Here is a 6,579-nt window from a genome sequence, read left to right as displayed (position 1 = left end):
AGTGGTTTCTCTTTGCTGGCTGACATGGTGCAGGGTTTTGAGAACTGGTCTCAGTGACAGCAGTGAGTGGCTGTGCTGCTGGGCTGCCCAATGTTTCACGTCTTGTGCACCAAGCAGGCAGAAGAGGGTGGTAGGGAAGTGAGCAGCTGTCAAAATGGCCTTAAATTGATTCATTTTCTCCCATCACCTGCTGAAGGCACAGTTGTGGGTCTGGCAGGGGGCCGAGGAGGTGACCCCTCTGCATGGGATCAGCCTATGTTGCTGTCTGAGGAGAGTACCAGGGTTTGTTTTAATAGCCAGGTGGCTTTGCCTGATGGAGCCAGAACTGAGGCAACTGAGTTGCAATATCAATGAAGAGCTCAGGGCCTCAATTTTCATCACTGGGGACTGCTATATGGCAGCTGTTTCTGGGACTTTTTGGGACTCAAACTGTATATCAGTTTGAGGCCCTGATATACATAAATATGATGTAAATACATTTGTGCATCTGTGCTCACTCTGCCAACAGCACAAAGCCAAAGGGCACAGAATCAGCACGATGCTGAACCTCAGCTGACCCACATTGCTTCATGTGGGTGCTTGATACCCTGGCCCCAGCAGCTGCAGCAGAAGGAGGCTCCACCAGCAAACCCAGCCCCATCCCCAAGATGCTCTGCACAGCCACGCTCTGCCCACACTCTGCCCAGGCTGCTGGTGGATGGCACCCAAGATGGGCTGGGAGCAGTGATAAAAGTGACATCCAAGGGAGTTCACCGCCAGCTTCAGTGAAACAGGATCAAGTCTTCAGTCACTTGGCAACCTGCTTTATCAACTTGAACTTGTATCTCTCTCTGCTGCTGTTTTTTCAAGGGCTATTCATGGTTCAAAGCTGTAGACAATGCTGTTCCTTTCTTCACTCACTGCCACCTAGTTATCTCTGGCAGAGTGTTACTCTGGAGAGAAGCAATTTGAGAGAGGAAATACATTGGAGATGGAAATAGCATGGAAGATACAACAAGGACTTGACTTTCTTGTTTCTATCTTATTCAAGATTATGTTTCCTGACTGAATCCCTGAAGACATTCAAGTTGTTCTAAAAATTATGAAAGGAACAAAAGCAATTTTTTCATGCACATTGCGGAAAATCCAGAATGATTCTGCTGATTTCCAAAGTGTAGAAATGGGAAATTGGGGTTGGCATTTGGCCTTTGGCTGAAGCATGAAATATAGGGAAGGCCCAGGGGCCTGGAGTAAACAAATGTGTGTCCCAATCAGATACATACATGGGAACATTTGTTTCAGCATCCTGTTCCATAGCCCTTTGAAAAATTCATCTTGGTCTCTGCAAACATTCCATTTCATAAAAATTCAGTAGGTGGACAAAAAGTTACAGAAAGGGATAATTCTACAAATAATACTGTGACAGAACAGGGTTTTGTTGAAAGAAATGACTGATGAAACCCAAAGCCATAGGTTCCAAACCTTGGGTATGCTCCTGTTCCTTGGAAGCTTGCTGGACCAGCTCATCTGCACGCTGAGGAAATTTGTCTTCTGGTCCTGGGCTTGCCCTGAGTTTCCTAACTTTACACCGGAATTTGGCTCAGGAGCTCTCACACACTTCATTCATATAAAGGTGCAGTTAAACAAGTGCACACACCCAATACAATTTTTATAGCAAGGCTTTTGCAATCAGGACAAAACTTTCCTTAAAAGACTAAAGTTATCCTCCCATGGGTGAATCTGATTGGATTGATTTGATATTCTGAAAAAAGGTATATGTAGACACCAGTTATATGATAAGTTTGCAATGAATTAACAAAATTAATTAATTAATAATGAATAATGAACAGAATAAAAAAATTACAGAAAAGTTTTAAAAGAAATAACCTGGAGGAAAAAAATTTAAAATCCTATTTTTCCTTACTTAGCTGACCTGCAGAAATTAAGGCTAAAAGGTCACATACACCCACGTGGGATGGTGCAGTGGCTCTGCTTGGAGCAGTTCCCTGAGGATGGAGGGTGCTCAGGGAAGCATCCCATGGGCAGAGCTCCTGCCCTGCCCCACCTCCTGGGACACTTGCACTGGCCAGGACACTGGGGTACAAAGTGACACCAGGACATGAACTTATCCCCTTCATACCACCGGGGCTGTGTGTTGGAAAGCCTCACTGAGAGTTGCTCTGAAGAGATCCAGAGCTGCCAAAATGCCCAAACTGAAACTTTCTGTCTATTTTAATCTAATCCAGCATGATTGCAAAGCTTTTTCCTGCCTGATCCCAAGCGGATTTTCAGGCAGAGAAATTTATGAGAAGTAAACATCTAGAGTTAAATAAACACTTGCAGGCCTCTGGCTATCCTGGCAGGCCACTAAAAAAAAAAAAAAAAAAAAAAAAGAAACCTGACAGCAAATATTAGCAACAGATTTTTAACAGGTGGAGGAATTATCATATGTATCTAGGAAAGAAAACAAAACAGGCACTCCTAAATCACCAGCACCGATTTAAACACGAGCTTTTAAATATAGTGTGTGAGCAGCAAATGATTCTAATTGAGGAGAGCTTGTAAACAAACAGCAGCTTTCATCTGCAGCATCACGCGTGATGCGGGCCCTGAGCTGGGGCTGGACCGTGCTGCCACAGCCCAGGCCTGGCAGTGGAGATGGGAATGAGCTCTGATCTCCTTAAGGAATGTCAAGGCATCCTGGAGCAATGAGGAACAACAAACCTGGACTCAACACTTCTCAAGGTCTGGATGGGCAAAAGCAGCAATACCAGGTCAGTGGACCAGGCATGCACCAGGATCCTGATGCTGCTCCTTGTCCAGCTGCTGCAGGGACCCAGAACAACATTTGGGAGCCTGCCACGCCATGAGGGTCACTTTTCAAAGCCACCTTTGAGACACCTCATTTGTCTTGCAATAAGAGAGGTGAGGGCCCTTTCCAGCAGCTGTGTGGGCATCTGATCCGTGCCACAGTCACTCAACATCTCCTGCTCTGGAGAAAAACTGCTTCAAGATCTATCAAACACCATGAAGAGTCTGAGGAGAAATCTGGGGGCTGGCCAAAGGAGGGGACGTGGCTGGGAGCAAACCTGTGAGAGACAGCTGTGGCTGTGGTCAGAAAGGAAAGGTCTGCTGCAGCAAAGCATGCACAGTTAACACTCAGCCGGTGATGCAAGAGCGGGGCAGATGCAGCATGTCAGGAAACATCCACGCAGTGCAGATACAATCAGGCTGAAAACACACAGAGCATGCCAAGGAAGTAACCTTGAATGTCTGCTGGTATTTTTCTCTGGAAAGCAACAACAGGATATTACAAAGGGACAGAAGCATGGACATGGTTGCCAGTTCTTACCAAGATACATAAATTACCTGCCCTGGAAATGAGCATGAAAGGGAAAAGTGTTTATGCCCAGTCCCAGACCAGGGCTCCTTAAAAGGCCAGCCCTGGCTCCACTTGTAGCAGTGCCCCACTGAGCTGTCACAGTCAGCTGGAGATTTTGACAGCAGGGTGGGCACATTCAGCATTAGAACTCAGCCTTTCCACTGGGTGTGCAGGGAACAGGCCTTGGAAAACGCTCCCACTGCAAGAGGGGTGTCCTGCACCAGACACACTGTGTGTGCCAGGCATCTGCTGCTGGGAAGAAGCAGCTAGCCATATTCTGATTTTATTTCTATAAGTTTTAATCTCTCTCTGCTCCGAAAAATGATTAATTGCTCAGATGAGCTGAACCAGAAACTGGCAAATCAAAGCCACCCTTGTTTTGAAAACACATTGCCCACAAACCCCAGATTAGCACCGTGCCCCACAGCAGGAGAAACACAAACCCCAGCAGAATATAGCACCCGCAGCTCCCAACCTTTAGTACCCAAATTTAGGCATGTAGATAGAGCAGCTTAACCCCGAGGGTTGCTGGGACCCATATAGACCACCAGAGTCAATGGAGGCAGCAGGTGCTTGGAAACACTGCGAATCAAAGCACTCGTTTAGGGCACTAAATATAGAGCAAAATTCAAACACCCAGGCTGGAAAATGTCGGCCATGTGCTCCCTCCACTGCCCTGTGCTGTGGGTCCCACACACCCAAGCTGCTGCCACGCAATGCCCGTAGAAGGTGCTGGGTCTCTGCTCCCACCACCACTGCCCATTAACAGGTTTTTATCCAGGGTGACACGGTGCAAAGAGGGTTCTCCTCCTCACTTTTTCAGAGGATATTGCTGCACTTGAGATAACCTCACTGGCTTATCTGCTCTGAAAGTGATGTCAGCAGACTGTCAGAACCTCCCTGGGGACCTGCCCTGTCCGTGGAGACTTGGGACCATGCATGAGGGCTGTCCCTGTGCCACCAAGCCAGGGAGCCTCACCAGGCTGAGGGTGGCACCTGGGCACATCCCAGTGGCCCAGGGAACCCAGGCAGCACCCTTGCACTTCTGAGAGAGCAGAGCTCTTCACTGTTGAATTTTTCTCTTCTTTCTTTTTTTGGTTATAATTTAATTAAAAAAAAAAAAAAAAAAAAAAAAAAAAGACTGAAGAGAAATAGAGAGGAGAGCCTGCTGCTCCACACTCACCTTTTAACTTGCCCAAGTGTTCAACTTCAGCAGTTTCATCTCCCATTGAGAAGCTGCTGCACTCACTGTTTCTGCTTTCTTTTGGGAAGAGGGGATGAGAAAAGGCTGCAGCAGTTAAGCCTGCGGTGCCCTGTGGAGGGCCCAGCCCTGTCTGGGGGAGTTTTAGCCCCAGAGAAGGCAGAGCAGGTCAGGGATATCACCTCAGCCAGAAAAAGGGCTGGTTGGCACATTCCCTGTATGGGCTGACTGGGGGGTTCAGCACTGAACAGCCCTTTCTCCAGCCCTTTGCACTTCCTTGTAAGTAACACATGAAGGATTTTGGAGTGGAGCCCAGTCATGCAGACACACATCAGTGAGGGGACCACCAAAGAGGGAAGCACTTAGATAAGCCACATGGCAAAAGGAGAAACAGATACAAACTGTCCCATAATTTCTAACCCATGGAGAGGTGAGGCCCTGGGCCCACAGCTGGAAAGGGTACAAAAGGAGGGACAGCCCCCTTCTCCCCAACAGCTATCATACACTATTTTGAAATGATGCTACACCTACATGCGTATTTGAAACTCTCCTAGATACACAAAAGTAATTTTGAGTTGCTTTTGCAGCACTTGCAGCTATCAGGACCTATAAAAGCCCTGCAGAAGATTTCTTCTGCACCTAAAACAATGAGCTGTCTGAAGCAGTTGTCAGACACGGGTAAGCTTTTCGTAAGAGGCAGCCCAGTGATGGATCAGAGCTGATGCTGATAGACAGTGGTGGGGAGAAGGCTCCTGGGCTGCTCTCCTCACAGCTTGAGCAGCCACAGTTCTGCCCAGGGCTGGGCCCAGGGCAGTGGCCACCAGCCACCCACCCCTTCCTCCTTCTCCCTTCTGCCTCTCCAGCAGCAAACCACACGTGTGGTGGTGCAGCATTAACGTGGCCCTTTCGGCCTCGCCTGGAAGAGTGCAGGGCTCTGGGTTCACTGCTTTGGAGACAGGCTGTGCCAGCTGTGACGTGTGGCACAGCTCTTCAGCAGCAGAGAAATTGAAGAGGGGTGAACCAGTGCAACGTGGTACCTACGTAACCCTCACCTCTAGATCTTACTGATGTAGCATTCCCCAAAACACAGTCTTCCTCCACACTCACTGATACCCACATCCTTTTCAGCCTCCTTGCTGCTGGGAAGGCTGCAGGGCTCGTTCCTGAACTGCCTGGTGTGCACAAATCATTGTCATTGGCATATGCAACCCCTCCAACCTGTCCCCAAATAAGCAGGATCACAATGCTCAGGCAGGCCCACTGTGGACCCCCACACCCCAGTGCTGCTCCTTGCAGTCAGTCGTGGTATAGTGAGCTTCTTGAGGGATCCCAGCACTCAGAACAGTGGGATTCAGACAGCTTTGCTCTAACAGGAGCATGCAGAGCCAAGGCATGAAACAACCATCTCTTCTTCCTCATCAGTCTTGAAGCCAACTTGGGTCAAAAAGAAACCAGTGCACCAAGGAGGGTCAAGAAAGGATCTGAACAGAGTATAAAGCAGTGCTGGCCTTTGTGGGGTGCCCACGCATTAGATGCTGTTCAGTTTGGTCAGGCTGACTGCAAAGGGACAGAGAATAATTTGGAAGGGCACAGAGGTCATATAGGAAAACCAGCTGGAGACCTGGAACAGGCCTGCTAGTGGAAAAAGACTGTGACTTTGAACTCCAGGACTTAGAAAGTGGTGTCTGCACTGTAAATCCCAAATGTTGTCGAGATGGAGAGGGAACAACTGCTTGCTGTTTTTACATCACCTTATTGAGGAGCAGGTTCACAACAAACAGAATGAAGTGCTTTTCGTCCCAATTCATGGTGCAGTTGTGGAACTCATTGTCACATGATGTTGTGGAGGCCTAAAGCATAAAAAGGATGATATGATGCTACAGAGAAGAGGTGCCTATCAAATATGACCCTAAACTGCTGACTGAATGAGCTGGATGGATGTGAGAAGGGTTCATGCTGCAATTTGCTGCTGTCTTACACTTCCTGTAAGCATTTTCCACCGGCCACTGCAGGACAG

This window comes from Vidua chalybeata, chromosome 6 (assembly GCF_026979565.1).
Source record: "Vidua chalybeata isolate OUT-0048 chromosome 6, bVidCha1 merged haplotype, whole genome shotgun sequence".
NCBI lineage: Eukaryota > Metazoa > Chordata > Aves > Passeriformes > Viduidae > Vidua > Vidua chalybeata.
This window is presented reverse-complemented; position numbering follows the sequence as displayed.